At 42.2% G+C, this 24,581-nt stretch overlaps 1 long non-coding RNA gene across 1 annotated transcript in view; it reads left to right on the plus strand.

Moving 5' to 3' along the window:
- The window catches only part of LOC146868612 (uncharacterized), a 127,153-nt gene extending 109,509 nt beyond the window's left edge, over window positions 1-17,644 (plus strand). The window contains exon 3 of the long non-coding RNA XR_014966310.1: window positions 14,739-17,644. This is a non-coding gene — a long non-coding RNA (uncharacterized LOC146868612). The remainder of the gene's footprint in view (window positions 1-14,738) is intronic.
- The last annotated feature ends 6,937 nt before the right edge of the window (window positions 17,645-24,581 follow it).

A 24,581-nucleotide genomic window follows, 5' to 3' on the forward strand; every position in this document is an offset into this window, starting at 1 on the left:
CGGTGTGGCATTAAAGCCACATCGATCAAGGTGTATGAGAGTGTGGAGCACCTGCTTCAGACCGGTGGCAAGAATTGTTGTATACATTTAATCTCTGTATTAATCAGCAAAATTAGGCACTAGTTAGAACTAACCCTGGGCGTAGTGGGGCTATGCGGGGCATCACAAAGTGGGGGCAAATCTACGCACACTCCGCGTAGCCCCACTACGCACTGCCCACCTCCCTCCCGCCCTCTTTTAAATGCCCTTACAATCTATAAAAGCATGTTAAAAGTAATTAAAAATGACTTACCTGAGCTGCGGCATCCCGGGGCTCCCTCTTCCTGCTCTATCGCCGACTTCTTCCTCACAAATGCGCATGCACGGGCGCCCGCTCATGTGCATTTCTCGCGCATGTGCATTTCTCACGAGATATTGCTGTAATTTCATTTATAAGAGAGGAAATAAAGGTTTAAAATACAAGAAATAAATAGCTAAAGAAAGCAAGACATAGTGGTCTCAAAGTGGCCAGATTGGTTGTATTCACACTCACACACTGAAGCGCCACTTTACAAAGTTTACCAGTGAAGCGCTACTTTTGTTTTCTCGTCTTTATTTGACCAGCATTGGTTTCATTAGTTGGGGAAGCGCAGCATTCCTGAAGGGACTGCAATACCTAGTTAATGTGTAGAGTGGAAAACGTTTAATGTGTTCATTATAAGCTGTGTTCCTTATTTTAATTTATCTGTGTCCAGGGATGTGGTCTTTATAAACCAAACTGCTTACGTTTTGTAAGGATATAAGCAATGGACATTGAAACGGTTCCCTTCTAGGCCCTATAGTAATTTCCTCAACTTTTCAAGCAAAAACACTCATTGATTTCTGAATAATGAGTGTAAAAGCATTAAGGTAACCACGTTGTTCCTCCTTACATTTCACATGCTTTACTTAATCTTGCATTTCCTATGAGTGTTTGCTTTTTCCAGGTTGTTTTGACATGTGCTTCATTTTGTGTCTGTTCTCTGTTGCTGTTCGATGGCAAGCATGCTTGTGTTCATCGGCCGGGAAGGCGAAGACAGACCACATAAGGCTCACGATAAACGCCTACTGAGGGCGGGTTCTGCAGGCGCAGGAGAGGAAAAGCCAGGCAAAATGCGCGTCAACAATTGGCTGGCATGCTTTGAATCGCCCAATGCGGGAGCAATGGCGGGGAGTAAAGAGCGGTCATACGCGAGGGCACAGGGGCCTTCCGCACGACTTGACCTCTCCACACAAACTGCCAAACAATATATGAAAATGACGATTTCTTGGGAATCTGAGTGTACAGTTTATTTTTATAATTGAAAGTCCTTGCCCTAAAATATACATAGGCTCCTCAATTGTCCCTGTGAAAAAAACTTATATATTAGAACACGAGAAAACATATCTATCCATTGGCTCGTCATTTTAACCAAAAACACTCTGGCGACTAAAAATGTATCATTTTTAGGTCTCGTGACGTAAGCAGCGCATGCGCTGCACTCGTCTTACAAGGCTTCTTGGAATCGATACGATTCCAGAAGCCTCGTCCTAGCTCTGCTTTCAGCTTTGATTCGTGCGCGTCATTTGACGTCACAAATTATGCTAAAGACAATGATTGCACTGAGGGTATGGCAATCATTGTTTGTTGCCACCCTGTCTCCTTTTAACCACACCCAGCGGGATTGGATCTCTTACCCGTGGCGTGACACAGTAGGTATATTATCAGCATGCGCACTTTTTTTTGTGAACTTGTTTTCCAGCAGACATCTTGTCAGAGGTAATGACTCTGTGGTGTAACATAGGCTCCCGCAGTGCGTGTGTGTGTGTGTGTGTGTGTGTGGGGTGATGGAGGAGTCAAGGGGCAGGGGGGACCTCTAGTTTCGTTACACCTCTCATTTCAATGTTGGGCTTTTGACTGTGAAACCGAGATAAGCTATCAAACACAAACACGGAAGCAGCCTTCTTGGTTTTCTGCTTCATGCAGCCAGAAACGTTGCAAATACTTTATGCCACAGAGCGGCTAGACGTAGTATATGCCACAACTTTAATGCAATGTTCCCTGTCAATGGCTTACACACCGCCCATGCATTATCATTTGGTAATCTCGAAAAACACTTTGTTTCTAAAAGTGAGCATATGTATCTCATTTTCCGTTATCAATTGGATTTGAATCTCATCCATGGGCTTTGGATGAAGCTTCATGGCTTACATTTGCGCTCTATACACTGGCCTGCGAGCTGGGGTTAGAGCGGGGGAGAGGGCTATTTATTTATTTATATGAAGAGAGGGATGCAACAGGGGTGACCCCCTCACACCTCTCATTCGCTATGGCAAATGAACCCTTAGCTTGCATGATAAGACTCTCAGGAGTCACAGGGTTCCACTGGCCAGAGAGTCTCGTAGATAAAACCACATTTTACGCAGATGACATCCTTATTTGCAGTGACAACCAGAGACATCTGGCTTCGCAGCAATGGTACTCCTACAGACATTTTTTTCGGCAAGGGCAAATTGGAGTAGATCACACCTCGACTCCTTGGGCAGACAGAGACCTGGGACGTTGGTAAAAGACTATGATTCAAATTTCCCCACATGCCTGGGTAAACAACTGTCCCCCATAGAGGAGACTATTCGTCCTAATATTATATCCATGAGCTACTCCGTACAAAGAGATACCCAGAAGTTATGATGAGGTAAGCGGCATGTGCAAAAACCTCGAACATTTCCTGTTCCTCGTGCTCACACGAAACCTGCAGACCTCAGCTCACCAGCGCCTGTTGCAGGAGTCCACAGGGCTGGTGCTTGCGGGCAAAGGAGGGGGGATAGTGGTGTTACGTTGTTCTGTTACTTAAGTGCATAGAGCAATGACTTCAAAATATGAATAGATCTGCAAGGAAGCCTCCCAGCTCTTCAGATCTGTGTAACCTGTATGTCATGGTGTCTAGCTTACTAAACATTCTCAATAATAGTGCTTTAAATGGGTAGGTACTCAAGGGTACTCAGTGCATGCACTTCTATAGATTGAAAGGTAGAGTCCTTGCACTTTTTAGTACTTGCACCTAGGGCTGTAAGCGGGTCGGGATCTTCACTTCTGTCCTCACCCTCAAGGGGATTTTTAGGTCTCGGCCTGAGCAGGAATGCACCCCTCAACAGATGGCAAGGTTCCCATGCCAAGTGTGACACAAGAGCCGTGTCTGGCCATGTGCAAGCTGGACCCCGGCAAAGGGCGCCTTGCTTCAGAGGGGCACACTGAGCTTTAAGCGAAAATCGTTTGCGAGATGTCACTGGATTGTTGACTTCACCACCTGGCTGGACCTTTAACGTGCTTCCGGGTCACAGCTAAATTGCATCATGCCTCAGCTTGCATTGTAACTTTCCTGTTGCGCTATCTGTCCCCGTTTATTTTGCTCCCTCCCGTTAGCCGTGTACACTTTGCTCCGGCCCCCTCCCCGTGGTAGTTTGTGTTGCCTTTCCAGACCCCCACCTCCCATTGTCCCTGTTCAATTTCTTCCCGCCCCCTCCTGTTGTTTGTGTTGTCTTTACTCCTGTACCCCTCTACCCCTCGCGTTTTCCGTGTTGTCTTACTCCTGCCATTCCGGTTGTCTGTGTTGTCTTTACTCCCTCTTCCTCTCGTTTTTTGTTTTTTTTGTGTTTACTCCCGAGTAGCGTCATTTAAACCCCAGCCAAGGCATAGTTGTGCTCAGTGAAAGAATAGCCCCCCATCTCCTCCCCGATCCATTAAGCAGCCCTGCCTCTCCCTTTGTTGGCCTCGCTGTGCTTTGACTTCCGTTCTTTCCTTTTAGAGCTGCTGCCCTGGGGCAGTGACACAGATGTCCCTCGGAGACAGAGGCGTGGTTTCATCTTCAGAGCCTGTCTCTATCTACCTCTCTACCTCTCTACCTCTCTCTGCTACTCTCTCTACTACTCTCTCTCTACTACTCTCTCTACTACTCTCTACTACTCACTCTCTACTACTCTCTACGCTCTACTCTCTACTAATCACTCTCTACTACTCACTCTCTACTACTCAATCTCTAATACTCACACTCTACTACTCACACACTACTACTCTCTACTACTCTCTACTACTCTCTACTACTCTCTACTACACTCTACTACTCACTCTACTACTCTCTGCTACTCTCTCTCTACTACTCTCTCTACTACTCTCTCTCTCTACTACTCGCTACTACTCTCTATGCTCTACTCTACTACTCTCTACGATCTACTACTCTCTACTACTCTCTACGCTCAACTCTCTACTACTCTCCATGCTCTACTACTCACTCTCTACTACTCTCTATGCTCTACTCTCTACTACTCACTCTCTACTACTCACACTCTACTACTCACACTCTACTACTCACATTCTACTACTTGCTTTCTACTACTCTCTACTACTCTCTACTACTCATTCTCTACTACTCACTCTCTACTACTTACTCTCTACAACTCTCTACTACTCTCTCCTACTCTCTTCTACTCTCTACTACTCTCTCTCTACTACTCATTCTCTACTCTCTACTACTCACTCTCTACTACTCTCTACTACTCTCTTCTCTCTCCTACTCTCTCCTACTTTCTCTTACTCTCTTCTACTCTCTACTACTCTCTCTCTACTACTCACTCTCTACTCTCTACTACTCACTCTCTACTGCTCACTCTCTACTACTCTCTACTACTCTCTCTCTACTACTCTCTCTCTACTACTCACTCTCTACTCTCTACTACTCACTCTCTACTCTCTACTACTCACTCTCTACTCTCTACCTCTCTCTCTCCTACTCTCTACCTCTCTACCTCTACCTCTCTACCTTTATCTCTCTCTCTACCTCTCTACCTCTAAGTCTCTACCTCTACCTCTCTACCTCTCACATTCTACTACTTACTTTCTACTACTCTCTACTACTCTCTACTACTCTCTACTACTCATTCTCTACTACTCACTCTCTACTACTTACTCTCTACTACTCTCTACTACTCTCTCCTACTCTCTTCTACTGTCTACTACTCTCTCTCTACTACTCACTCTCTACTCTCTACTACTCACTCTCTACTACTCTCTACTACACTCTTCTCTCTCCTACTCTCTCCTACTTTCTCTTACTCTCTTCTACTCTCTACTACTCTCTCTCTACTACTCACTCTCTACTCTCTACTACTCACTCTCTACTGCTCACTCTCTACTACTCTCTACTACTCTCTCTCTACTACTCTCTCTCTACTACTCACTCTCTACTCTCTACTACTCACTCTCTACTCTCTACCTCTCTCTCTACCTCTCTCTCTATTACTCTCTACCTCTCTACCTCTACCTCTCTCTCTACCTCTACCTCTCTACCGCTCTCTCTCTCTCTACCTCTCTACTTCTAAGTCTCTACCTCTACCTCTCTACCTCTACCTCTCTACCTCTACCTCTTTACCTCTACCTCTCTCTCGCTACCTCTACCTCTCTACCTCTACCTCGCTACCTCTACCTCTCTACCTCTACCTCTCTCTCTACCTCTACCTCTCTACCGCTCTCTCTCTCTCTACCTCTCTACTTCTAAGTCTCTACCTCTACCTCTCTACCTCTACCTCTCTACCTCTACCTCTTTACCTCTACCTCTCTCTCGCTACCTCTACCTCTCTACCTCTACCTCGCTACCTCTACCTCGCTACCTCTACCTCTCTACCTCTCTCCACCTCTCTCTACCTCTTGCTACTTCTCTCTACCTCTCGCTACCTCTCGCTACCTCTCTACGCGCACACATATGCACATACATATGTATATATATATACATATGCATTTATATATGTATGTGTATATTTATATACATACATACATATATAAACATATATATACGTCTGCATATCTATATAAATGCAAATATAAATGCATGCATACATATGCATGTTATGTACATGAGAGTTTGAAAAACACTAATAAAAGCAAAGCTAAAAAGCCACCTAATTACAAACAGATTTGCTTTAACTTAAACAAGGGCTAGACCTATTGCATTTTCAATGCTTGTTTTGGAATAACACAGATCCGAAATGATGTAAGAGGTGGAGATAGAGAAAAAAAATATGAAGGATATTGGAGTATGAATATATAATTTGGATACACGCGACCCAAATGATTTAAATGTGACGGAAGAATTAGCAGTAGACTTATGAACCCTTTTTATTCTAACCAGTACTTCTTTTGACAGAAACGCGATTTTAATATGCACATAAACTTGAATGTATTCACAATTTGTCTCTTTTTTTGCTTACAGAACAAATATGAGGGTTTGGTTAAGTCAATCAAGGGTAAATTATTACAGTCTGTATTGTGGTTTAAATATTAATATGCAAAATTAAGTGTTTTTTTGGTTTTAGTTGGTACCCATAACTGCAGTTTAACTGCGTGTGTGCGTGAACACGTGCGTGCGTGTGTACTTTTTATTTATGATTTTTGTATTACACCAGGATGGCGAGAATGCTGAAGGTTTCCCTAGACAAAACTTTAAAATGACAGTGAGATAGGGTACCAGTTGAGGATACGTAGTCCTAACCAGTGAGACTGGCATGATCGAGTACGTAAGAGGCAGGAGGGGTGAAAGAAAGACTGCCCCTGCAAACCCTCCAGTGTAGACTTAGGGATTCCGTCTCCATGTCACCAGGTATTATCGGCAGTTGAGATCGCAGCTATCATTTTTTATATCCCTAAATGTTTGTTTTTCAAAATACTGCAGTACCAAACTCATTGTAAGCATACGTTTCCAGGTAACCTTATGTTATTTTTGTGGTCATGAGATAGATAAGTATCTTGTTCTATGTAATGTACTGTTAAATAGAACCTCAAATTTATCTCCAGTGAACCAGACGAGCAACGGAAAAGAAATTTCAAATGAGTTAACGATATTATGCAAATGAAGACATTTAAATCAGCAGTGTGAGTCACAATGTCCATTATGCACAACAACAGCCATGATTACATCATAGCTGGCTGAACACTCCATCCAGGATGTTGTATGTATTGGATTTCAGGGAGTCAGGCCATTAAGTCACACAATCGTGTGTACATCATAAGTCACAGTTTAGCAGATTATAGAAAATGCAGTTCGATTAGATGCACGTCATTCTTGGCACAATTAGGCACACTTTTAAAAGTAATTTGATAAAAAAGGAGTCTGCAAACCAGAAACACAGCCCTATTCAGGTAATCAGGCGTAATGAGAGCAAGGACTACAGCAACGTGGACAGCTGAAGTGCGGCAACGTGCAGACCCCTGGTTATCCAATCAGGTACAATTACTAGCACATGGGAAGGAACCACTCTCTAGATTGGTGGTATTTTGTAATGAGCCCTCATGTTGACAGCTGGTTTAGTGTACCCATGTCACGTGCCAGTGGAGGGAGTGGAGTAAACGCCATGAAGTGCTTTGATGGATTCTTGTTAAATGTGCGTGCACATGTTGCTGGCATTTCTTGGAGTTATCTCAGTACTGTGACCTGCATTTTGTACTGAGAAACTGTATTGGATTTGATGACGTTTAGTAACAGTACAAGAATTATCAGTGTCTCATGCAAAAATGCACTTCCCCTGTGGCACTACCATGTTTGATGCCACAATTTGAAATAGATCTTTGATGCCCCCATACAAGTCCCTCCCTATGGGTTCACTGGTCCTGATAGAAAGACAAGGGGCTCAAATTAGCTCATCTTTTTCCTTAATTTAGTCAAGATACCAGAGTTGACTTCACATGAACTCTTTGGATGAAATCCAGCCAAGAGGAACAGATAGGGAAATACCAATTGATTGGCACGGTGTGACTAGGGACTGCAGATGAGGCTGCACCCTCACTGAGCACCGCTGCCATCCCAAATCCACAGCACATCCCTAAATCTCAAAGCTTTCATGAAGCAAAGATGATGTGGAGTCAGTTAAAGGAATCACTCTGGCACCCACAGCAGTGAAAATGTCGGTGCCTGACTCTGGTGTAAGGACATCCCTGTGCCCCTTGAGTTGTTGATAGGGGTATGTAGACTTCAGTAGTTGGAGAAAGATCGTGGAACTCTTCTGCAATGCTCGTATGCCCAAGATCTCAGAGTACAAACACATAGGGGATCAATAAACCAAGATGTGCCCTATCTTAGTGGATTATTCTGCACTCACTCCACCGCCATGTCCTGGCAACTTGCCAGGCCGCTTCCATAGACCTATTCGTCATGGAGGGGCGAAAGAGAGCGATAGCGGTCCAGAGCAGGATTCAGTCAAGATATCTCTTGATTACTTTGAGATGTTCTGAAGAAAGAGTAACTACTCCCAGGACAGAATTAAAAAAATATATTTATAAAACGATTTCGGACAAGAAGATGTTTTTAAATAATGAAGTAAAAGGAAGGACACTTTAATTGGAATTGTTGGTTATGCTTTAGTCATAATGTTCTGTTTCAGGATTATTTTTGTAATGAAGACGCGAGACAATGCAAAATGATTTGGGAATTGGCAACAAAATGACAGGAAATAAATTTTATACAAATTGGAAGTACATATGAATTTGAAACAGAAACCCAAATAAAATATGATTTCTAAAAACGAAAGTGAAGCAGGAGTTGTCATGGAACTTGTATGGAAGTTAATGAGATATAATCGTAAAGCATGTAAAAATACAATTAAAAATACATTGTGTCATGCAGCAAGTGTGTGTAGTAAGCATTCTGGTGTCAATTTTACTTGGATTCAGGAGATTTATTGAGTGCGAAGTGCCAGAGCACCTTAGATGTGCACCCAGACATTCTTTAAGGGGTTGTGTGAAATTGGTAAATAGCTTCACAGTGTTATATAAGTGAATCAAGCAGAGTGAATGCAAAGGAGTTCGGGGACGCGCTCTTAAGCTTTTAAGCCCTGGTGCCCTGGTGCCTTAAGACTTACCTGTGAAGACTGCCGTGAGGGGAACGGCCCGACTTGGAGCTAAAAACACAGCTTTCCAGCTATTTTCATCGCCGTGAGGGGAACGGCCCTTCGAAACTTCAATTCCCAGTGTTCTTTGCTCCGGGCGCACGCCGCTGACGTCATCTGGCAGCGCCCGGGCTGCATTTAAGCTTCCTGAGTGCCCCGCTGCGCGGGACGGGCGCGGGCAGCGCCCGGGCCAAGCCCGGGCCAAGGGCGGGCCCGTTCGGGCCTACCCTCTTTCATCTGCAACACCTGCGACTACTGCTAAGGTTAGTGAGTGGACCATCATACGACCCTGTGCAGGTAATTGTTGCTGACGTTGGGGAGGGTAAATTATCGCTGGCGTAATGACTGCCATACCAGTGGCCAGTAATGAAAATATTAAAGATAAAAGAAGGCTGACAGGAGGAGCACTAATGGGCACCCTGGATAATTTTTTAGTGAGAGTTTCTTCAGCACTCGCGAAGGACATTAAAGTTACAGAAAAAAGGCTATCTCTCGACATTGCCTTTGATAAAAGATCATCTATGGGGATGTTAGCTGAAGCCCAGTCTCCGGACTTCTGTCAGACTAATATTCAAGACTCGATGATGTCCTTGGGGTCTTCAGAAGGGGGGATGCGGGGGCTACCGGAAAAAGCAGGACCACTGATTAATGAGCCGCCCCTTACCCTCTGTGTAATAGATAAAAACATCGATGCTGTGATCCCTGTGGTTATTGAAGATGTATGCTCTCCGAGTATTAAGACCCGATCAAATACCAGGGCAAAAGCGAAGCTGTCCAGGACTGAACATGCCCCCCAATTGAAACGGTTCCGTCAAGGTAACAAAACTCAGACCGTGGGGAAGAAGATAAAATCTAGGGAAGCCCTTAGACCCAATAACTCAGTACCCCAAGGTTCTTCACATAATCTCGGAAATACCTGCTCTACGTGTGAGAACGGGGACAACCACGATTCTGCCGGGGAGAGGAGTGTTAGCGAGCTGGATCCTTCCTTCTGGACAAAAATGGAATGTTTGTTTAAAAAATCTTGGGCCCCAATAGTTGCACGTTTGGACTCAATAGACTCTAGATTAGTATGCCTTGAACTGCAACTAGTCTCATCACGGGGCAGGGAAGTAGACCTAGTTACTGGTTTAGGCAGAAATCAAGTAGAGGCTGGGAGAGGAGGTAAGGGACCCAATATAATAAATAGAGTAGAGAACCCCCCCTTAGTCGTAAAGGAGTCTATAGTGACAAACAAAGAATCTGTATCCGGAAATCTGACAAATTCCCGGGAAAATAGTTCTGTATCAGGCCCTAACAATCAACCAAGGTCTGAGCTCTCTGAAGATAATGGAATGTTGCCATATAGAAAGCCTGGTAAACCTGAACTACAAAAGGAGGTATTGCGTATAAATGAAAGGGGCTATAATGAAGCTTCTTTACCAAACATTCAGCTTCCCCCAGAGTCCGCACCTTATGTAGTGGTCCTGGTGGGGGCCCCTCCATTAGGCCAGGGTAAGAGGGAATCTCACCAGGAGCTAAGAAATAAGTGTATTTACTGGCTCAATAAGAACCGCCCGTTACCAACTCATGTTTCTGCAGAAATTCTCTTTTCAAGAAGAGTAGGATGGGTGGGGCATAAACAAAAATCAGTAGAGGGAGACTGTATAGTTATCAATTTCAGGGACCGGAGGGTGGTGGATTACATTTGTGAATGGTTTCAAGATGATAAGGTTCCCTCTATTCATCCCCTTCCTTTATCTTACTTTTATGCAGTTGAGAATGTGGAGAGGGGGGGGTAAACAGAATTTTGGATGGGAAAAAGAGAGGGGTATCGGTGGGAGGATACAGCTGAGCAATAGATATGATGCGCTATCTGGCCTGGAAGACTGCGATTGACTTATAGATGATACTCGTGCTCAGATGGTGGTTAATGTAGCCCTTAATCACGTAGAGGTGGTTGAAGCGCAAAATACAAACGTCTCAGAAAGATCAGATGATACTCACCTTCAGAAGGTGGTTAATGTAACCCTCAATCAGATGGAGATGGTTGAAGTCCAAAACACAATTGTCTCAGAAAGATTAGCTGACACTCGTGTTCAGAAAGTGGTTAATGTAGCCCCTGACCAGGAGGAGACGGTTGAAGTGCAAAATACAAGTGTTTCAGAAAGATCAGAGGCTAATATTGACTGCCAAAAACCTACTTGTAAAATTCTAAGTTGGAATATAGCTAGGTTGAAAAGTAAGTGTGGTGATAAGTCCTGGCTAGAAGAGATAAAGCCCTATGATATACTGGCATTCCAGGAAACATGGGATACAAACCTTAATTTTATCATAGATGGGTATATACTTTTTTTAATCCCTGCTAAACATGCCCAGTTTGGTAGAGCAAAGGGCGGTTTGGCAATGTTTTTTTCCCTGAATCTGGAAGGCTCTTTAAAACAGATTGACATGAGCTGCCACAATTGTCTGGCAGTGGAGTTATCCCGACCACATTTTGGGAAATTATTACTGGTTAATTTTTATAATTCTCACGATAGTGAGTGTTTAAACCAATTTTTATGGTGCCTAGAGGACTTTTTAGTGGTATATAAAGTTAAAAATCCAGGGGCTGAGGTCATTGTTATGGGTGACTTTAACATACACCCATGTGGATATGAATGTGTCTTTGATGAATTTGAGGGTCTCCCATATTCAGCTCTAGTACACTTTGAACATACCCTGCAAGGAGAGGCCCTTGAGAAATTTCTGGCCACCGCAAATCTTTACGAATCTGGATGTACTGAGGGAGGCCCGAGGGCAGCTACCTAAAAAGGCACGGACAGAGGCACAGTCATTGATTATATCTTTATGTCTGCGCCAGTTCTAATTAGAGTTGTATCATATATGGTGAGGTTCTCTGTCTTTAGTGACCATAACCCTGTTATTTTAGAAATGGTCCCGGGGGCACAATTAGGTTTTAAAGTCTCTGAGATGTCGGGAATTAGGCGAGAGGTGAAACCAATTGACCAGGGTAGGAGATTGAAATGGACAAAAGTAATTCCAGAAACCTTCATGGGGGAGGTTTTGTCCAATACAGAGAAGGAAGTTAGTATTTGTCTGGATAATACCGTACCGAGTACATTGATTATGGAGGCCTTTGATTCCATCTGTAAGCAAATTAATAGTAATCTGACGGTACAAACGCACTCCACATCCATCTCCAAAGAGAAAAGATGGTTTGATAAAACTTGTACTAGGGCACATACAGCACTCCTTAAAGCATTAAAGCGTTCCCCAAGAATCGGAGAAGAAATTAAAGAGCTAAGGAAGTCCTATAAACAGGCTATTAAGGATAGGAAAAATCAAATTAAGGATGAGGCTTGGGATAAACTTTTGTCACGGGAGGTTCTTAGGGATAGTGGGAAATTCTGGCAAATCATCAATGAGCCTTTTTTTTCTGGTGAAGACAATTCACGTCTTGATTGTAACATTCCGGATGACCGGTGGACGGCCCACTTCGAGAAAATTTACGGAAGTCATAGGGCCGAGAGATCACAAGAAGTGATCGATAACCCAGAAATAATGCAATTAGAGGCCTTCACGGAAACTGAAGTAGCTATAGCTATCTCAGAGACCAGGATAAACAAGGCGCCAGGACCAGATGGGGTCCCAGCGGATCTTTACAAAAGTTACCCCAGATTCTGGGCAAGGGTTTTGCCAAATGTTTTTAATGCTGCTAGGTCTAATACATTTCCTACTTCCTGGTCAAAATCTATCATTATACCAGTTTTTAAAAAAGGGATGATCCATCTTGCTATAGGCCCATCTCTTTGATTGACTCTGCCGTTAAGATATTAGGTAGAGTAATTTTAGCTAGGTTGACAGATCATTTGGAGGGTAGAGGGATCCTATCAAACGCACAGTATGGTTTTAGAGCAAAAAGGAGCACATTGAACCAATGTCTTAATTTACAGCTCCTCATCAGTAAGTATACTGTAGCTAAAAATGGTTCCCTCTATTTGGGATTTATGGATCACTCAACGGCTTTTGACCTAGTAAATAGGGCAAAGCTGTGGCAAATTTTATTAAAAATGGGCATTGATAGTGCATTAGTAAACTTTCTAGCTGACCTCCATTGTGGTTTGATTGCTACTATTCGAGTCACACAAGATGGGAGGTGTACGAAGTATTTTAACTCAAAAAGAGGGGTGAGGCAGGGGTGCATTTTAGCACCCCTACTCTTCACATTATATATAAATGCACTAGAACCAGCCCTAAAGGGAGCATCGTTAGATGTCCCAAGAGCGGGAGATTTGTCTGTACCCGTTCTCCTTTATGCCGACGATGCGGTCTTACTGGCCCGTACTGGAGTTGGTTTAAATAAATTGTTATCCGAGTTTGATAAGTTTATGGAGTTACTTGATTTAAAAATAAACGCAAAAAAATCCCATGTAATGATTGTTGGGGAACAAAGTAGAAAGAAAAAAATGATGACATTTGTATGTGGGAAAGATAAGGTTAGTAGGGTTCCCATTTTTTCATATCTAGGTCTCCTGTTCGATGAAAAAGGGTCCTGGGGTCCGCAAATGAAATTAAAAAGAAATGTATTCGCCAGATCAACATCTGCCCTAATGGGCTTTTCAAAACGTCTTGGAGCTAGACCCATGGAAGCTATTTTAAAGGTTTATAAAGCAAAGTGTCTCGCAATAGCCACTTATGGCTGTGAGATTTGGGGGTACAGCTCACAAGACTATCAAATTCAAGTGGTGGAAAATACATTCCTAAGAACCGTATTATCTGTGCCACAGTCAACACCTACTTTTTCGATACATGTGGAGTTGGGGCTGGATTATGTAATAGACAAAGTGAAAATGGCCCCGATAATATGTTGGCTCAAGACTTGGCTCAACGAGGAGATAACTTTAAACCACATAATATTGAAAGATTGTTTATCTCTAGATAAAGCCAGGAAAATCCCTTGGATTGCATACATTGAATCCTCTCTTAAAAAACTTGGTAGGTCAGACTTTTTCTGGCTCCGGATACCATTAAGAAAATGGACATAGACTGGATAAAAGAGTCCAGGGACAATCTTCTATCAGCAGAAAGGGAGGAATTAGAATTGAAAAAGCCGTTGGTTAGACAACATTTTGGGTTAGTGACCCTACCAGACCTGGAATTCTATCTGAACCTGGTTACACGTCCCTTTCATCGTTTTCTGTTAACTAGATTCCGTTTTAATTTAATCCACTATATCATGGGAGATTTCCCTAATTGGGAAGTCCCGGATAATGCTGAGCCTTGCAAATGCGACAACGTGTCATTACAAGATACCTTGCACTTTGTCATGTTCTGCAAGTATTACTCAGACATTAGGAAACGGTATCTGTTACCAGTGCTGAGAGATGCAGGGTTTACTCAGGTTAGACCGGCTCTTATCTATTTACAACTTATGAGTAATGTCCGGACTATTTTTCATGTTGCGAATTTTTGGGTGGCAGCGGTCCGGTCCAATAATAAGAAGAAAAAGGCAGGCCATGGGGATGTTGTATTTTGATTATGAATGATGCTGTCATTTTACTTAGATCTTATCTAATGGTCATAGCTTTTTAATCTTTTTTTAGCATAATATTTATTGACTATTTTATTAAATGCCCAAATATGGATTTGAGGTTTGAATCACTTGTTTCAGGTTATGCTTTATGACATTAACACGCAAATTATTTTTCTGGTGTAAAAATTGTGTTTAATTGCCAAATTGGTTATTATTGTAAATGTGTCTTTTTATGATATTTATTTTATCGAATAAAGTATTTGACTGACTGAGTTCTATTGGCTTTCATACTTAGGATGACTCCTACCAGAAACCACAGTGCCTCCCTACGTTTACATTCACATGAAATGTGCCATATCTCTCCTAAGAGGGACTCAGTAAGAAAGAAACAGTTACGAAAGGCAGAAAAACAAGGAAAAACAACTGTAGAAAAAATAAGCAAATACATGTGTTGAACAGGAAATGGCTTGACAAGAAAATGGTTGAATGTCATCTTAGACCAGGAAGCTCTGGCAGCAAAAACTGAGAAGATGACCATCTTGATTAGGAGAAAATATAACTCTAACCAAACCCACCTTCACATTAAAATGTTGTTGTTTTGAATGGGAGGTGCAAGAAGAGTAATCAATTACCCGATATCATGCTCTGGAGCTTACTGGCATCGCTGGCTCTCTGCACCACTATACTCCTTTTTCCAAAGTCTCAGCCTGACATTCTCAACCACATGCAGATTAGCTCACAACCATGGAAACCCATTGTGGCTACCAAAGCTGGCCCCAGGTGGCCCACAGTCTGAGGAGAAGAAGATGAGGAATACTTCCTTTATGCCAAGCAGGCTGCCTTCGCATCTGCTTATGTGGAACAACGTAAACATCTCACTGACTCTTTGGATCCAAGAATGGTCTCTGATTAACAAAGTATACTCCTGCCCACCAAGTGAAATGATAAATCAAGAAGAAAGAATAAATTGCAGAAGAATTTTCCGACAAACCTTCACCGGATGAATAGTGTTTCCAAGGCTCAAAAATTGAGGATGACCTTAGAAATCTTGGGATTCATGGGTTGCTTGACCTTATGTTCAAATTGACCATGAACCATAAGTCGAGCTGGTTCATTAGGAAAACAATGATGAGGATCACACATATAAACTCTCAGCTGTGCATTATGAAAAACAGGATGAACGTTCAAAGTACAAGGTAAATTCAAGCTGCAAAACACAGGATTGACTGAGTAATGAGAAAAGGGCCAACAATATTGTGGTTGAAATTTCACTGCTAAAGTATGCACAGGAAGAAAGTGAAAAGATAACCATATTTTTGTACCAGGATCAAAAGAGGAAGAACCAATCTGAACTTATTAGCACTTTCTTTCATCCTGGCTATGAATGATTTTGACTGTCAGAGACTAGTTGTGTTTGTTCCTGAAAATGTTTATCATGCTCAGTGTCATGCCCAGACCAGGGGCACTAGGACCCTGGGGCAAAGGGCAGAGGCCAGAGGACTCTGGACACCAGTTCCGGTGAGGGGAGGGGACAACGGGGAACGAGGACATTCCAAAACAGGACCTCAGGGCAAGAGGTCAGGGACCACGCACGAGACAAGAAATAAAGAAATAAAGAATACCTGAAACGGTCTGGCTTCTCGTGTGTTCTGTGGGATCGGGAACACGACAACTGCCGACGAAGGTGGGTGATCGTGTGCCCAGCAGAGGAAAGAAGAGCGGCGGTCCATTGCGTCGAAGGACACCGTCATCGAGACCAGGAGTCCACACTGGCTCGTGTGTGCGGCCACACAAGGAGAGACGGTGCGGGAGCCCACCCCGACCGTCATTAAGCGAAAGAAGACTGTCCTGCACCACCCGGTAAGGAGACTGGGGAAAGCCGAGTGAACGCGAGAAGAGGGGCGGCCATTTTGGAGTCAGGCAGAAAGAGGGACAATGAGCGTTTAGAAACAGCGGGCGGCCATTTTGAAGTCAGGCAGCGCCCCGATTGGAGAAAAAGTATCGCGAGACCACCGGCGGCCATTTTGAGGTCAGGCAAACAGACCAATAAGAAGACAGAACAGCGCGACGGCCATTTTGAGGTCAGGCAAAAGAAAAAAGTGCCAAATAGAGCACCGAAAGGAGGAAACAAGCACTGGCAAGGACAAATTTAAAAAAAAAAACACCAGAAATAGAAAACAAGCACTGACAAAGACAAATAAAAGGGCCGGAGGTGACAAAACAAGTATTGGCAAGGACAAATAAAGAAACACCAGAAGTAGAAAACAAGCTTTGGCAAAGGCAAATAAAGAGGCAGCAATAAAAGAAAAGGATGACAGAAAGACAAAGTGCGCAATATCGTAGACCATTACCATTTAACAAATTAGAGCCACAAGCAGGAATATGGTGGGAGAAATGGATCAGGCGTTTTGAAAGGTACATGGAAGCGACCGATGTGACAGCAGCGAAGCAACTACGCCTATTCCTAAACCTAGTAGGGGATGAGGTTGAAGACCTACTAGTGACACTGCCAAAAGAGGAGACTACCACCTACGACAAACTAAAGGCGTGCCTGACAAATAAATTTGACCCACAAAGAAATGTCAATTTTGAACGATACACCTTCACGATTGCTTTTCAACAACAAGATGAAACGCTGGATGATTTCGCAACGAGACTGCGAAAGCTCGTAACACATTGTGAGTTCGACAAATTCGATAACGAACAAGCTATCAGACTGCGCATCATTGAGGGCTGCTGTGACACGGAATTTCGCCCAAGAATTCTAAAGGAACTAACGTCGTTAGAAAACATCCTATCACTAGCAAGAGCAGAAGCAAGAGCGACAGCACAAGCAAAGGAAATGGAACGAGGAAAGGAACGATCAGTGGACCAAGTACACCGAATGACAAACAATAACCGCACAAGTGGATGGAAAAAAGACTGAAATGACCACACAGTGAAGAAACGACCAGAAGGAACGTGCTACAGGTGCGGACTTGAATTTCCACATCGAGGTCCGTGTCCGGCGTTTGGTCAGACATGTCGGAAATGCAATGGGAGAAATCACTATGCCAGCGTGTGTCAAGGAATGCAATTCAGGAATGACAGAGGAAGAACAGGAAGACCACGAGATCAAAAGATCAACATGAGTTGAAGAAAGAAAAATGTTTTCATGAAAACCTTGCACACAGAAAAAGTATGATTATTTGGTAGCACTATAAGTCACATCATTAAAAGATAATTCAGAAATTACTATTCAAATCTCTGATTCATTCTCTTTCTTTGTCTGTTGGTCCAAGGATGGTAAACCAAAGAAAAGGTTTGTTGAAATTGGTTCACTGACAAAATATTGATGTAAAAAATATAGATGTAACACATAGATGAAAAAATATAGAATTCAAAACTATCGACCGTCTATACTTAAACAGGTAAGTATAAAAATATCTAAAAAAATGTATTGATGTTAAAAATATAGTAGTACAAAATCTCGATGTTTATATATATATATATGATAAAATAATAAACCTTGAATATATTAAATATTATTTTTAAAATAAAATAAAATAGATGTAATATATATTTGAATGAATACAACAAATAAAATTATTAAACACATACATAATAAATATATATATGTATACTTTAAAACAATTATGAAACTATTCATTTTAATTTATTTTATAATTTTAAAATTATATAAAAAATATGTACAAAAGACACCAGGATGGATTAGCTGCAGTGAGGTTCTTTCTGGGGCAACGTTCAATAAGACACTTGGAACATAGTGAAATGTTACTTGAATTTATTTCATTCTGTTTGAATAATAACATTTTTACTTTCCAAGGCCAGAAGTACCGACAGATAAGGGGCACGGCTATGGGCACCTGCTTCGCCCCCAGCTATGCGAACTTGTTCGTAGGCTGGTGGGAGAAGCAGGTGGCCTGGGCAGATGACAAAAGTGGATGGGTGCACCAGGTGATTTGTTGGCAACGATATATCGATGACCTCTTCATTATTTGGAAGGGGTCTGAGATATCAGCAGAAGAATACATTTCCGCCCTTAACATAAACGACCTAAATCTCAGTTTCACTCACAAAATGAGTAAGAAAGAGGTACATTTCTTGGATATCAGGGTCTTTGTAGAATCGGAAATGATCCAAACAGCCCTGTATAGAAAAACCACGGCTGGTAATTCTATTTTGCATGGTCGTAGCAGTCATCCAGCAAATTTGGTTAGTAGTATCCCGTATGGGGAACTACTACGAATCAAAAGAAACAGCTCAAGGGAGCAAGATTACGACCAGGCAGCCAACAGCAGTATCAGACGATTTAGAGCAAGGGGCATTTCATTGAAAGTTTTACAATCAGCCCAGTCAAAAGTAGAAACAGTGGAAAGGCAGGCCTTATTAGGGGATACTTGCCTCCCCAAAGACAATATGGGTAGTTTGAGACTGATCACTACCTATTCGTCAGCAGCTAGCAAAATAAGAGCCATACTATGCAGGAACTGGAAAATTCTAAAATCCGACAACATCATAGGGAATGAGCTCTCTGATCATCCACAAATAACATTTAGAAAATCAAGATCTCTAAAAGACCAACTAGTACAAAGTCATTTAACTAAACCACTCTCTTTTTCAGGACTGCAGAACCTTCATGGTTCATTCCCATGTGGGAAATGCAAAGCATGTAGCACCAGTAAGAAAATTTTGACCTATCAGGTTCCTGGGAAAAAGTCTCACAATAAGATTACTGAATTCATGACTTGTACTACAACATATGTTGTATACTGCTTAGAGTGCCCATGTGGCTACCGCTACATAGGTAGCACCATGAATGCAGTAAAAATGCGCGTATTGGAGCACCAGAGAGCTATTGCCAATAAAGATGAGAATTACCCTGTTGCACATCACTTTGCCAACCACCATAATAGTAACAGAACTCTTCTAAAATTCTTCTGTCTAGACTGTATCCCCAATGACATCAGGGAAGGAGACAGAGAGAGAAGCTTACGACGTCTGGAATCCAGATATATTATCGAACTCCAGACTAAGTCACCTAATGGCTTAAATGCTGGGGAAGAGTTGATAACCCATCTATAATGTAAACATAACATATAATTCAAGCAGCACTGTATCTGTTTAAGTTGCACAAACTAGGGAGGACTGAAAAATGATGTTTTATGAATTAAAAGTATATAAGGGTAATGGTAATATAATACAACTGTAATCTAAAGGAATAAGAGTTTAACTGATGGTATGAATCAATATCAGCCCATTTAGGGCTTAATGACGTGAATCAGGAATTATGAATTGTTCACGAGACAATTGAGATTGATCACGCTAATCTTGATTTAATTCCAAAATTATGTTGATTCTTTATAATTTGGTGATTTTGATTGTGATTATTATAAATCCCTTATTAATTCTGTGGGAATCTCATCATAATGAATTGAGAATGGCATTTTTCGTGATGAGGAAAGAGAAAGATAACGCGAATATAATGTTATAATGTTTATTTTGCACATTCTAAGATGGCGACTAAACTCATGTAAGTGAGTCCTTCCTCTAATTTGATGAAATGTTGTATATATGAACTTCCGCCTCGAGACGCGACACTGACGAAAGCTACGGCTGAAACGCGTCTGTTTTTGCTTTGCACGAATAAAATCCCAACCGGGATTTAAACTAACACGAGTGCTGGTCATTTTGTTGTTTAACATTGGAGCGTTATATATATATATATATATATATATATATATATATATATATATATATATATATATATATATATATATATATATATATATATATATATACCAATAACATATAATCTATTAAATTAAAACATTAAACTATTTAAATATATTTACCACTACAGTCAATGCAACAGTAGAGAAAGTGTTGGATAGTAGAGGGGTAAGCATTACTACTCCCACTCCAGTAAGTGCAACAATAGGAAAAGTGTTGTATAGCGGAGGGGTAAAAATTATTATTCCCACTCCAGTGAATGTAACAGTAGGGAAAGTGTTGAATAGTGGACGGGTAAAAATTGCTATTCCCTCTCCAATGAGTGCAACAGTAGGGAAAGTGTTGGATAGTGGAGGAATAAAATTTACTATTCCCACTCCAGTCAGTGCAACAGTAGGGAAAGTGTTAGTTAGCAGAGGGGTAAAAATTACTATTCCCACTCCAGTGAGTGCTACAATAGGGAAAGTGTTGAATAGCGGAGGGGTAAAACTTATTATTCCCACTCCAGTGAGTGCAACAGTAGGGAAAGTGTTGGATAGCGAAGGAATACAATTTACTATTCCCACTCCAGTCAGTGCAATAGTAGGGAAAGTGTTAGATAGTGGAGGCGTAAAAATTACTATTCCCACTCCAGTGAGTGCAACAATAGGGAAAGTGTTGGATAGCGACGGAATAAAATGTACGATTCCCACTCCAGTCACTGCGACAGAAGCGAAAGTTTTAGATAGCGGAGGGGTAAAAATTACTATTCCCACTCCAGTGAGTGCAACAGTAGGGAAAGTGTTGGATAGCGGAGGGATAACATTTACTATACCCTCTCCAGTCAGTGCAACAGTAAGGAAAGTGTTGTATAGCGGAGGAGTAAAAATTATTATTCCCACTCCAGTGAATGTAACAGTAGGGAAAGTGTTGGATAGTGGACGGGTAAAAATTGCTATTCCCTCTCCAATGAGTGCAACAGTAGGGAAAGTGTTGGATAGCGGAGGAATAAAATTTACTATTCCCACTCCAGTCAGTGCAACAGTAGGGAAAGTGTTAGTTAGCAGAGGGGTAAAAATTACTATTCCCACTCCAGTGAGTGCTACAATAGGGAAAGTGTTGAATAGCGGGGGGTAAAACTTACTATTCCCACTCCAGTGAGTGCAACAGTAGGGAAAGTGTTGGATAGCGAAGGAATACAATTTACTATTCCCACTCCAGTCAGTGCAACAGTAGGGAAAGTGTTAGATAGTGGAGGCGTAAAAATTACTATTCCCACTCCAGTGAGTGCAACAATAGGGAAAGTGTTGCATAATCGAGGGGTAAAACTTACTATTCCCACTTGGGTGAGTGCAACAGTAGGGAAAGTGTTGGATAGCGACGGAATAAAATGTACGATTCCCACTCCAGTCACTGCAACAGAAGGGAAAGTGTTAGATAGCAGAGGGGTAAAAATTACTATTTCCACTCCAGTGAGTGCAACAGCAGGGAAAGTGTTGGATAGCGGAGGGATAACATTTACTATACCCTCTCTAGTCAGTGCAACAGTAAGGAAAGTGTTAGATGGGTAAGGGGTAAAAATTACTATTCCCACTTCAGTGAGTGCAACAATAGCGAAAGTGAAGGATAGCGGCGGAGTTGAACTTACTATTTCCTCTCCAATAAGTTTAACAGTACGGAAAGTGTTGGATAGCTGAGGGGTAACAATTACTATTACCACTCCAATGAGTGCAACAGTAGGGAAAGTGTTGGATAGTAGAGGGGTAAAAATTACTATTCCAACTCCAGTGAGTTCAACAGTAGGGAAAGTGTTGGATAGTGGTGGGGTCAAATGTACTATTCCCACTCCAATCAGTGCAACAGTAGGCACGGTGTTGGATTGCAGAGGGGTAACAATTAATATTCTCACTCCAGTCAGTTCAAAATTAAAAACAAACAAAATATGAAGAACATCACAATATTTAAAAAACAAAATAAACAAAAAATATATATAAATGTGAAAAATTAAAATAGAAATATATTTCATATTACAAATTAAAAAAAAGCATATTATAATTTTAAATGCATATGACACATACCTACAAATATTATATTAAATAAAATAAAAAATAATTTTCAAACAAATAAATATTTTTTATTCAGAAAACATTTAGAAACAAAAATGTTAATTATTACATAAATTTACTTAATTCATTTCCTAACCTATAACACCACACAATTCACAACCCATATCTAAAATACTTTCATGTGAGAAAGGCAGCAGTCGGGTCCTCGAATAACCTCTGAGGCATGGTAAGTTTCTCGGGATCCTCCCCACCCACAGGTTGTGGGGTACTGAAATGCTGATGGTGCTGGTCCTCAGTTGGGGCTGGGCCTTCTTGTGTCACAGGGTTGGCCTCCTCCTCGTGACGGCAGTCTCAACTAGACCACACTCCTTGCCTTGTCCTGGTGGTCCCCCCAGCATACATGGGACACCATCTCTGCACACATGCCATGGCCCGATTGGCACAGTAGAAATCTTCACGGAGGTCCCACCCAGCATATGGGTTCCCTGACTTAGTTCTGCACAAGGGCACAAGGGCTATGGCCTGATCCGCATGGCAACACTCTTCACATTGGCATACAGGGTCGCTCCAGGCTCCAGAGGCAGGTGGTCTTGAAGTCCCTGGAAGATGTCCCCTCACCCAGCTGGGATACTGGCAGGCCTTGGACCCAAGTCCTGGTCACAAACAGAAGTCTTGCAGAGCTTCTTCTCGAACAGCCCAACTGGCTGCTTAACAGTTGACAATTTTTTGGATTCCTCAAGCGCCCCTTCATTTAGTCCTAATTTCCAGAGACCAAAAGGGATTTAGAGTCTGAGTCTTTGATGTATTATGTTGGGTGTCTGGTTCTTAAAAAGTGCTCTCTCCTCTGCCCTTCTGCAGGAAAACAGTCTGTCACAGCAGGAGAGACTCCAAATCTGATAGCCCCACAACACAGGCCATGGGATTGACTAGTGGTTCACATCTGGATGTCATCCACAGTGATTTGTGTATCAAAACAAGGTTACCCAAGGGCCTCAGCTCTACTCTTTATGGTTCTCTTCTCAGGCCCATCTCCTTCATGAGACCTCTCCCTGAATTAAAGAGAACCATTTGAAGTGTACCGAAGATCCTGGCTCTCCCTTCCTCCAGTGTGTCTTACACACATCACGGGATTTCAGCAATCCACAAATTTGTCTGGGGGGATTCCTCTACTGCCTCATATACCTCCAGTTTTCCCTGGGTCTCCCAAAATGGAACCCAAAATCATCAAGGTATAGTGCCATTCACAGGCACACATACACCCAGCACATACATATAAAACCCATGCACTGCATTGCACATCATCTCCCATGTATTGTACCATTCACAGGCACATGTATAACATACACGCACTGCACACCACTACACACCAAACTGATATTGGCCATATGAGGGTTAGGCACACAGCAGCGGATCTATAATTGAAATAGTCTGTAACCTCCACTCCATTGGCACAGGTAAAAAACCCTGTTCAGTCTTACTGATCACTACACTTTATGCTGTCCCCACTGCGCTCTTGCTGCTTATCTCCTGGCCACTATGAGGTTAATGCTTTGGGTGCCGCTCCCGGTCTAAAAAGACTGCAGTACATGAGACAGGCCCATGTAATGGCATACACGCATGATCCATGTTCACCTGTGACAACAAAAAGTCAAGAACAGATATCCAGACATCATTACAGTTCGGGCACTCAGGGCAGGGCTGCATGTCCATCACCATGTAAAGTACTTTTCCGTTCAACACCTGCAGTGAAAAACATTTTTTATTCATAACTCTGAAAAGGTTCCAAAAGAGTTCGGGCCTGAGCCTTCTCTTTCTTTAGTTATTTAGTACTGTTGGAAGATTGACCATGCCTGCTCAGAACTGGTTGCTCCTCTGTATATGAAATGAAGTGATTCAGTTAGCTTGTGGGTTTTGAGCAGTGCTTCTAGATACCAGTGCTATGCTAGGGTGCAGAACATTCAACTGTGTTTAATCTCTCTCCCAGAGGCTCTTGGCCTTATTTACAAGAAATGACGCATCACTGCGCCAAGGCAGTGATACGTCAACATTTCTTGCACCTGTGTGAAAAATCCTTACAACGCTATGGAAGTGCCATATTTACGATATGGGGCGCCATGGTTCAAGGTCTCAAGGATCCATCAGAAATTCAGACGTATCCATGGGAAGGTTGCCACAAGACATCTAGCCCAAAAGTGGAGCATTGCTGTAATTGGTCATAAAACTGATGCAACTACAGCAATGCAACAAAAAAAAGGTGATGAGTCACTTTTGACTGACACAAGTAACCTACTGTATGGGGACCAATGTAATAGAGTGTCAAAAAGACAAAAACTCACCTTGCACTCTATTACATTGGTCCT

This window comes from Triturus cristatus, chromosome 1_2 (genome assembly GCF_964204655.1).
Source record: "Triturus cristatus chromosome 1_2, aTriCri1.1, whole genome shotgun sequence".
NCBI classification, from domain to species: Eukaryota; Metazoa; Chordata; class Amphibia; order Caudata; family Salamandridae; genus Triturus; species Triturus cristatus.